General features: G+C 38.4%; 2 pseudogenes across 1 annotated transcript; both read right to left on the bottom strand.

The window, feature by feature from the left end:
• Positions 1-207: 207 nt before the first annotated feature.
• On the bottom strand, positions 208-1,837 carry LOC111212905 (annotated as a pseudogene). Its single transcript, XR_007334079.1, has 4 exons — positions 1,516-1,837; positions 1,101-1,207; positions 641-821; positions 208-550 (listed from the first exon to the last, which is right to left on the bottom strand). The product of XR_007334079.1 is annotated as a 60S ribosomal protein L6-3-like (transcript).
• Positions 1,838-8,271: 6,434 nt separating this feature from the next.
• Positions 8,272-9,442, bottom strand: LOC125601144 (annotated as a pseudogene).
• Positions 9,443-11,204: the final 1,762 nt, after the last annotated feature.

Here is an 11,204-nt window from a genome sequence, read left to right as displayed (position 1 = left end):
AAAGCTAAAAGATAAACAAACAAATTGGGGTAAAAGGAGAGTAGAACTCGCTCACGACTCGTTTCCGGCCACAAGATTGTCAAAAACTCCGAGCTATGCATCAAAAAGATAATGGTCGACAAGTGTCTATATTAGTATCAATCACATTACAACAAAAGACTCAAAAGTGGAAAAAGCTATGCTCTCATCTAAGTTAGTTTTTCAACATAACAAGAGTACTACTATCTATTGAAATATATTGCTTCAAAGTTTACATTAAGATCGATTGTTTATACCAAATGTGAAAACATAAAATATAGAATGTATAAGCCAAAATTCTAGCAAGTGGACAAGAACAAAAACAAACGTTGAGAGTAAACAATACTCTAAACACACACATAAAAGTTTATATTGAAATCTAGAAAACAAGCTCATGTGGCTTCATTCCTTGTTTCAGTGAAAACCTTGCGCCAAGGTAAGTCTTCAACTCAGGAACTGACTCAATGGCTTTGATCAATGCTCCATCCACAGCTTTCTGGTCATCTTTCTTCCCTTGTGGGAACACCTTCTCCTGCGAAGGAAATATTATATATTTTAGATGTGTCATATTATATATTCATCAAAGTAGCTGATATAGAGATATCCCAAAGAAGATGATCACCTCTTTCTTTACTTCGAAGAACTCGCCTTCTCCCTCTTGTTCTTTTTCTCAGCCACCTTTCCAAAATACTTATCATCGAATTTCTCAAGGCTAACACCAGAAACATCAACCTTTGTGGACGTTCCGATCACGTAAGACTGGTTAACACGTCTCAGAGGAACACCATTGATCTTGAACGGTCCTGAAGGGTCAATTACAAAACAGAAACAAGTTAGATGACAAGAAGTAGCGATCCGAAGGAGCGATCCGAAGGAATACTTCGGATCGATAATCAGGCCGGTATAGATGAATATTCAAGGCAGCAAAGCCTAATGAAACATAAGGTTTAACTCCCAAATTTATTTAAAATTAATATACATAAAGTTTTTTAGTCTCTAAATAATATATATAAAAAATTATTAAAGCTCATCTTAAAATGTTAATGGTCGGCAAAGATCATGAGAAGTAGAAAAAAACTCACCGGACACAAGAAGCAAACCAGAGGAAAGCTGCTTCAAGAAGACAACTCTCTTGCCCTTGAACCTACCAGCAAGGATGATCAGCACTGTTCCTGGGGTGATGCTGGATCTGCAATACAGTCACAAGGAGATTGGATTAAATCAGAAACATAACTAAGAAAAGCTGAAAGAGATTACAGCGTATAAATATTCAATATACATCTCATCCTCTAGTTACATATACAAATTAAATCAAATTAATTTGTCTTCACATCATGGAACAAAGCCTAATAATATACATGAAAGTATAACCAGACCAAACAATACATGTCGGACTTTAACTTAACTCCACTAACAAACAACCTAACACATAGAAGACAGTTACATCGAACTAAGTTTCTATCTAAGACAACGGGACAGTGTGTATGATAAAAGTACCTGAGCTTGGTCGGATTTGCCTTGCGCCTGTTGGCGAGAGGTTTCTTAACATCTTCAGCTGGATAGAACTTTGGTGGTTTCTCAGCTACAGCAACAACCTTCGATTTAGCGTCGTGGCGAGGGAAAACGCCGCCGTTTTTGGCCTTGATAGCCCAAAGACCCCTCTTGTGGTACATCTGCGACCTCGAGTATTTACCGACTCCCCTGATTAGATCAGGGTTTCTGCTGACCTTCGGCGTCCTCTGCTTTGCCGGCATCGTTGCTTCCTCTTGGCGCTGATCGTAGAAGGAGTGGTATAATTTCCGACTGCGAAAATATAAGGGAAATGGAGAGACGCTGAAAGTGTGAAACCCTAAATTAAGGTGGGCCTTTTGTGGGCTTTGAAATTATGTTGGGGTTTAGATGTGAACCAGTTTTATGAGCTTTGTTTTTCAGTTGATTTTTGTGTAAAACTCGTTTGAATTTTACTTTTTTGTTTTTTTTACAACGAAATTTATTTTTTGTTTAGATAAATTACTTTGTACTTATTTATAAGTTTTGTACAAACTTCCGATTTATAATTTTTAAAAATTTTATTTTAAATTTGAATTCATATAACAATAGAAAAAAAAAACATGCAGAGGGAGACCCACCGAAGAAAAAGATGGGTCAGTTGACACAGGTTAAATCTCAAATACATTGTTTTTTGAATTAGAACACTATAGAATCAGCGGGTACTGACACACCTTAACTCGGGTTAGAATCTCCGTTCGATATTTTTGTTTTATAACACAGGTAAAAGTAAATGCTGGGTCTGTCCGCCACTGGAAACATGGCCATCAGATTATCCGTTTTCAAATAGTTTTGACCGTAAGCTTCAAAAAGTGATCCCGCCACTGGAAACATGGCCATCAGATTATCCTTGGACGTAGCCTGGCATCAAGTCAGATTTTGCAAGAAGTATAGAGTGGACTCTGCATACTCAGTGCGAATGGTTGTGTTACCAATGTGACATTAAGGCAGCCAGCTTCATCAGGAGCTATTGTGACATTACATAGACGTTTTGAAATCCTTTCATTGCTTGGTTCAATCTTGCCTCTACCAGCACCGATTGGCAGAACCGGTCTGACCATTTACTTAGTCGGACCTCAAGGACAGCTTGTTAATGAACTTGAGATAATCCTCTAATTTAATACGATACTTATTACAGTGTTTTGTTCCTGATGAGTCCCAACTGAATGTTCTCCAATAATGAAAGGCATAACATAACAAGATGACTACTATATTACATGTGAAGAGTCATACAAACTGGTGATTTCTCATGTTTATGATTGGATACTTTCATGTGCAAATGCAAAAACTACCCCTCTTGATATCTCCAAATGGTGTAGACTAGACTCATACTCTCTCTCTCTCAGCACCTTGTATCCTTCTTCTAATGGAGTCTTGACCTTTTTACTCCCAAGATTTCCCGCCTCACTTAAAATATCAAGTGTGTACTTCCTTTGAGATAAGAATAACCCCTCTTTAGAGCGGCAGATCTCAATCCCAAAAAAATACTTCAACTCTCCCAAATCTTTGATATCAAAGGCATTTTTAAGAAAAAATTTAGTTGAGAGAATACCTTCATTGTTGCTACCAGTGATGATAATGTCATCCACATAGACTAAGATGACCACAATACCTTGCTTACTAGTTAATGTGAAGAGGGTGTGATCAGCTTCTGACTTTACAAAGCCTCTTCCATTGAGGGTGGTGCTCAACTTATGGTACCAAGCCCTTGGAGATTGCTTCAAGCCATAAATTGTCTTCTTTAATATGAGAACATTTCCTGGCTTCACCATGTTCTCAAGACCAGGAGGTGGGTTTCATGTAGACTTCATCCTCTAATTCTCCTTGAAGAAAGGCATTCTTCACATCCATCTGCCATAAATCCCACTCAAGGTTGACAGCAAGAGATAAGAGAATCCTTATAGTGTGAAGCTTGGCCACTGGTGCAAAAGTGTCTAGATAATCTTCACCATATACTTGAGTATATCCCCTTGCAACCAGTCTTGTATTCTTTCTTTCTGGTTTTCCATTGGCTCCATACTTGATAGTGTAGAGAAGCCGGCTTGTCACTGCCTTCTTTCCTTTTGGAAGTCCAGTCTCAAACCATGTATCATTCTTGATCATGGCTCTCATCTCATCTCCAACAGATTCTCTCCACTCCTTGTGTTGCATAGTTTCTTCATATGTTCTTGGAATGTATTCCTGATCCAATTCACTGATGAGGACTTGATGCTCTTCTGGATATTGAGCAAGGGAGCATACTGCATTTATTCGGTGAGCTACAGCTTTAGCATTGAAGTAAACTTTGTGTTGATCCACTGTGAAGGTTTCCTGATCCTTGTACTCCTTCTCAAAGGTTGTATCTGCTCAGGTTCTGCTTCATTTCCTTCACTTGGCGCCTCTACTTGAGTCTCAACATCTGATTGTGATGGCATCTCATCTTGATCATGAGCTACTGAGTTCTCTTCAGGTTGAGCTTGTGTAGACTGCTCAACATTTCTACTGCCCCCCTTATGATCAGGATGAGTGCTCTCAACACTATCAGCTGCAGTAGATGGTACATTTTCAGGGACAGGTTCCACCCTTGGTAGAGAAGGCATACTGATTCCCAGGCTCTCCATTACTCTCCTAAGGTTGTTTGCTCTATCTAAGGCTGATTGAGAAAGATCTTTGAGCTCATCCCAACTCTTTCCATCATAATAGCCTCTGGATTCTACAAAATTCACATCCCTTGAGACAAGAACCCTTCTTGACTCTGGATCATAGCACTTATACCCCTTCTGAGTTGGAGAGTAACCAATGAACATAGCTTTTGAGATTTTAGCATCAAGCTTTTTCCTCAGCTCCCCAGGTATCATCACAAAACAGAGGCATCCAAACACACACGAGTGGTCCAAAGATGGATTGGTTGTTTAGGACCTCAAAAGGAGACATGTCGTTGAGGACTTTAGCTGGAGTCCTATTGATCAGATAGGTAGCAGACATCACAACATCACTCCAGAATCTTTTTGGAACATTGGTGTGGAACATCATTGATCTTGCTACCTCCATCAAATGTCTGTTCTTCCTCTTAGCAACTCCATTCTGTTGAGGAGTGTAAGGACAACTTGTCTGGTGAGTAATCTCATGTTGAGCAAGATATTGCTTGAATGCATGACTTGTATACTCTCCACCATTACCTGACCTTAGAATTTTCAGCTTGGCATTGAAATGGTTGCAGATATGGGTCTGGAAATTCTTGAAAGCATCCAACACCATGTCCTTAGACGGAATCAGTGTCACCCAAGTGTATTTGAATTTCTCATCAATAAAGGTGACAAAGTATTTGTGGTTCTCTCTGGACACACATGGAGCAGTCCATACATCAGAGTGAACTAGGTCAAAACATCTTTCATAGATGGTGCTAGACTGTGGGAAGACTGTTCTACAATGCTTCCCCAATATGCAAGCTTCACAATCATCATTCTTGAAGACCACACCTGGAAGCATCAAGTTTAGGGCTCTTGTATGAAGATGTCCCAACCTAGCATGCCATAGTGTGCTATCAACCCCGCTGGATGTACTAGCCAAACACTGAGAAGTAGATGGTCCGGACATCTCTGTTTTCTGAAGATGATAGAGTTCGTTGTGAACGTGCCCCTTTCCAATCACTTGGCCTGTCTTTAAGTCTTGGAATTCAACCACATCTGGTCTGAAGACAACCTGACAACTCAGATCAACAGTAGCATTTCTCACAGATAGCAAGTTTCATGTAAACTGAGGTATATACAAAGAGTAGTAGTAGATTCCCTATCAAATAACCTAAGGTTCCCTATCCCTTATATCTTAATCTTATCACCATTTGCTATATGAACATTCCCTGAGGCAGGTTGGACATCACTAATCAAGTTCCTATCACTAATCATGTGATGGCTTGCTCCTGAATCTATAATGACAGGTTTAGGGTCAAGAGAGTGTGTACCAGCCTCTTGAATGAGATAAAGGCTTTGATAAGGGAATGTAGGTCACTCATGGTTGTTGGACCATCAGTGTTGGCTGCACTATCAGTACTTCTCTATGTTCCTCCTTCATTTGAACCACCAATAACAGATGAATACATGGTTCGACCTTGAATCGATGGATGCTCAAACTCCTTGATTACATTCCTGGCTTGATTCAAGTCACTTCTTCTTGGCATATTGCGCTTCTTATGTTGTTCCTTAGCCTTCTTGTACTCTGGAAACAACACCATGTTGGAGTTCTCCCTCTGGAGAGATATGGTGGACCAGTGGACAATCTATTGTTCCTACTGGTTTTGAGATAAACTGGTCTTTGATGAAGCTTTTCCTGATATGGTTGAAGCTTTCTTAAGTTCCAGAGAATAGGGTACTCCTCTTTCTTGAGTTCTGATGAGGTTCTTCTCTTTTGAAAGACCTTTGGACCAGTGGATAAAATGATGTATCCAACAGATTTTGAAGATAATCTGAGAAAGAAATAGATTTGCAGAAGCTTTTGTGAGGTTCAGGAGCTTAATGCTCTGATACCATGTTAGAATGAGAGAATTATTGAGAGTTTATTTCTAAGAACATGAAAAAGATGAGAGAAAGAGAAAGAATGAGAGAGATGTAGATTTCAAAATGTAAGAGAGAGAAGGAGATAATAGTTTCCTTAGATTTAGATCTGTGTACAAAGAGAGCTTTTATAGCCAAATACATAGACATTAAAGATATGGAGAGAAGGCAAAGAACTGAGATTCCAACAGCTATATTTTGAATTTTGAACTTCTTTTGGACTGTAGTGAACAGTGCCGCGAACAGTGCCGGCCCAGTATCATTCTATGCCTAAAGCAAATTTAAAAATTACTGCCCCTTGTAAGTATTGAACCCATCACCTAAAATACATTTTTAGAAACTACAAGCAACCATACCAAAAGAAAATGCATGTAAATGATGCCCCTAAAATGGTTATAAACCTTGGTGCCCAAAGTCCATGCTTCATGAGCTTTATCTCAGGGCCGGGCCTGGCCGCGAATCTCTACAGCACCAAAGTGCTCAATGCAGGTTTATCAAAGCTCCAACTTTGGTATTGTAGGTAATCTGCTTTTTTCTTCAAAGTGTTCAATGTAGCTTTTCAGAGTGCCCACTTCATTGTTGTAAGTAGACTCAACGTCTTTAGTTATTTTCTTCTTCTTTGCTTACATCTCAACACTCTTGCTCTTTATTTTCTTCATGTCAACAAAGTAGAACTGTTTGCTATAGTTTTAGTGCTGCGAACATCATGTCCAACATTGGTAACTAACATGTAAAAAATGTAAATCAATGTGGTCATAACACATACTGAGATTGCTGAAATTGTTATTGGGAGAGTTGATCATCATAATTAGAGGTAATTAAGTTAATAGACCATAATAAGATAGGTTATAGTGTAGACGAACAAAATAATATTCTTGTTAGCCAAAATAATTCTTAAGCCATTAAAATGTTGACCGAGCAATGGCTTGGCACTAAGAAAATATTGACCCAACAATTAACATGTACATGCTAATATTTTTATAACCAAATATTAATGCATACATATCTAGTCATGATCTAAAATTTTCTAATATTAACTTTTGCATTGAATTGTAGTAACTGTAATATTTTGTCAAAGATAAAAATCCCATTTTTATTTTTATTTTTTATTTTTTCTTTATTTTTTCTTTTTTAAATATATTTTATATCTTACTAAAAATGGAAATCTATCTTGGATTTTTCACTTTACTTTTTGATGTGTAGAATTCAAAGATTTCCTGAGGATTTTTGTTGTTGAACATATCTCTTACAAAATAACATTTGTAGAAATTTAAGAGTACTTTTGACAGTCATATAAATAAAGCACTCCCACAACAAAATCGACAGCAGTGCTGATCGCAATGCAACCACTCCAGAATTCTACAACATCAAAAACTTGTCTATAGATGATGATTGGGGTACTTACTTGTTCTATGGAGGTCCAGAGTTTACTCGTGTGCAGCTTCTCTAGCCATGAGTTCCTATTTTTGTATTAGTTTCATCATTTTCTTTATCATTCAGATTATTTCCATATCCTATTTTTGATTTAACCCTGAGTTGTAAGTTAATTGTAACAGATTTAGATGTAATATGAAACATGAAATTATTTTGTATTGAGTAAAGTTAAAGTCTGTTTACAATGTTGGCGAACTGGTATATAACACAAGTAAGAAACTCTCAGGTTATTTCCTATTGACGTCGATCGATCATTAGAACAACCCTTGTCCAGTTGTTCACCACACCCACAATATTTTCCAAAAGGGCCACAATGATGGTGTAACATGTTTCTCGGCTCCAGACTCATAACACTATGCGTTCCACGCTTGTCTAGTTATTAAAAAATAATTGATTCCACTGCCCCCACATGGGAGTTGCCTTCGTGAAGATCATGCCATGAACACAATCTCTTCACTTGCGCTCCACCCTGATTAGAATCTTCTATTGACGGCCACACTTTTTCTTTTTACGTCAGGATCGGCTCTTATTGGTTTCTGAATTGTTTTAGATAACTTTTTTATATTGTTGGCAAAAAACGAGAGTGATTATGCTAGTATACATTCATATTATCGATTCAAACTATGTGCCAGTGAGATATAGATGGAAAAATAGCAATTACAAGCTAATTATATAGATTTTTCTTTCAGGCAAATCATGAAGTTAATCCATTTATCATACATTTAAATCTCAAGAGAAAAACATTTCAACAATACCACACAAAAAAAAAGTCCCCAATAAACAAGGATTTGACCGAATGCATGAGAGACTATTGAGACTCAATGAGACCACAATTGGTGACTTGAACCTTTGTATAAGGCCGATTAAACCCTCTCTCCGCCACCACGGCTTCTTATCTCCGATCACCTTAGCCACCCTGTTTCAACACCAAAACCACAACCATTAATCTCAAAAAAAAAAAAAATTCAAATCCAACGGTCAGTGTCCAATCGTTACTTGAAGTAAGGAGAACTCGTGTTGTCCCTCACTGTCTTAACTTCCCTCATCTTCTCCACAACTCCCATCCCTTCCAACACTTCCCCAATCACCAACACCGACTCCTCCAGCTCCGGCGAATCCACCGCCGTTATAAACAAACTCCGTTCCGTTAGGCCCCACCGCTACCTCCTCCTCCTGCACCTCCAGCTTCCCGTTAGTCGCCACCAGCTTCGTCTTCGGCGGCGGCTTCGACGGGTCCCTCACCACGATCCCCACGCTTCCCGCCTTCACTTCCTTGCATCTCTCTCCTCTCCTCCCTCTCTCCCATTCTTCCACTAGGTTCTGCAGACTCCAGCTGCTGCGGTGGCTCGCTCTGCGTCGGCGCCGTACGTTGATCCCGCCGTGCTGGACGTAGCCTGGCATGATCTTCACGAACTCTTTTCTCCGGTAACTGATTCCGGCTTTCCCGCTCACAATGCTGCAGATCTTGCCGTTGCCGTTCCCGCCGGCACATCGTCGCCGTATAAACCGATCACGATACGTCCAACTGGTTCTCCGCCGATGGAGACATCGAGGAACGCTTTCTTGGTCGGAACCTTACAAAGAAATCGAATTTAAGACATTTTCTAAAATTTCAGACAAAAAACTGAAGTCAAGATTCCTTACTCTGTCTCCACAACTTGTCGGATTATCAGTTACTAAAGAGATTGTATCTGCTTGTGCTTTAGAGAGATCGAGCAATGGCGTCAGAGTAGTCTGAGTGCCGAGGAGTAGAAGCAACGAGGATTTACTTAGATTCCCGTGATAATTTACAGCTCAGTTCCAGCGACGGAGAAGCTCCTGCGGCGGTTCGACGGCTGTGCTGCGGTGGCTCTATAGGCGGCGGTAGAAACTTTGAGGTCGGGGGTCGAGAGTTTTGCATTGGGTAGCATCATTGTCTTTCACTTCTTTACTTGAAGTGTGTGTGTGTTAATTAGGCTTTGGTGGAGGAACAAAGATGGTTTAAAGATTTTTTGGATAAGAAATCGAACATGAGCCATATATATATGTGACATCATCATCTCATTCATCATCACAAATTCACAATAGTCACACCCTCGTCCTTTGTTCTTTTAAGCCCAACCCAAATTAGAGTAGTTCATGTCCATGCTAAAGCCCACCCAAACCCACCAAACACAAGCATGGTCAACCAAATATGTAATTTTACAGTACTTAACAATGCCGTCAGGTGAGGAAGAAGACCTCAAACAAACCGGTCAGGTGAGGAAGAAGACCTCAACTGTTTGTTGTCAAAGACTTGGTGGTTTTAGGACATTGTGACGTCACACTGCATGATGCATCTTTGGAACAAAAATGTTTCAGAGCTGTACCTCCAAAAGAGACTCCTTGAAAATTCTTCATAAGAAGAAAGTTTATATTATTTTGTAAGAGTATCTCCAACCTCACTCCATAAATTACTGCAAAATGGAGGGAAAATGGAATGATGAACAATAAAAAAACCTATTAGTCCATTTATACAGTAATCACTTTTTTGTTTGTTCATCACTCTATTCCCACTCTATTTTGCAGTAAATTATGGAGTGGGGTTGTAGATGCTTTAAGTCCATATTCTACGTAAGAATGTGGAAAATATTTCTAAAGCAGAAACTGATTTAACTATATTTTATGATTTCCTTATTGTTTTCATCCCATGGATATCGATATAATTATACGTACTTGTCCAGGTCCATTGTTTTTAAGACAAAGTTTGTAGGTTAGTAGTTTCTTAAAATTGCAACGAAGTAGACTTTATAAGTAGATTTACCACTTTCCTCGAATTTTCAAGATTTGTATAACCAGTCCAGACCGCCAACTATTTCTTAAGCCTTTGTATTTCTTATTTTGTCAGTCGTGTAATGATTTTTTTAAAAGTATAATGGTTTTGATTCTCAATTCGGTCAGTATAGAAAAAGTCTCTCGCACTCCATCTTTTACAGTTGATTTTATTGTGACAAGGAACTTTTAGTACACGTACTTGTTTGGTTTTTGCTCTGCATATCTCGAGGTAAGTTTATTTTCTCCACGATTCGTGAGACATCAGGCCGTGGTAAGCTATGACTTTGGCCAAAATTTGAGCACAACTAGTTGATATTTATTTATTTTGCTAACTTTTGGGACTAGTGGATTTATTTGTCTGGAAAGTATCTAAAGACTGATGAGAATATTCAACCAAAATAAAATATGCAAGAGTACTATAATACTATGATGTGTTGACTGACTGTTCATTCGGATCACTAAACTCAGAGGGGTCCGCTTTTTATTTTTATGGTAGAAGTGAAGGTGGAGAAGAAGACAAATCAAATTCTTTAAGTAGTGAAATTTTTGGATATAAACAAGAATGAAAGTATTTGATTTGATTTTATAGATCTATTTTTCAATTTTTCTTCTGAAAAAGAACGGATTCCGAAAAACCCTGATGTTTGACCATTAAAGATAGATATTGTGGAGAACAGAAAAATATTGAGATAAGAATCTAGAATAAGATACCAGAAATAGGGAGGAATGGTTATTAAAACGCATGAAAACAAACCAAAAGTGAAGTTATAGTTTATATGTTTTTAAAAAAGTTAAGACAAAACTTAAACAAGAGTTATAGTGTCATGGATTTTTTATTATTTAGTAGTTTTAAAGATAAGGGAATAGAGAATAAAATCAATG

This window comes from Brassica napus, unplaced genomic scaffold (assembly GCF_020379485.1).
Source record: "Brassica napus cultivar Da-Ae unplaced genomic scaffold, Da-Ae ScsIHWf_2459;HRSCAF=3175, whole genome shotgun sequence".
Taxonomy (NCBI): domain Eukaryota; kingdom Viridiplantae; phylum Streptophyta; class Magnoliopsida; order Brassicales; family Brassicaceae; genus Brassica; species Brassica napus.
Note: the sequence above shows the minus strand (reverse complement) of the source record. Positions and strands in the feature narration are given on the sequence as shown.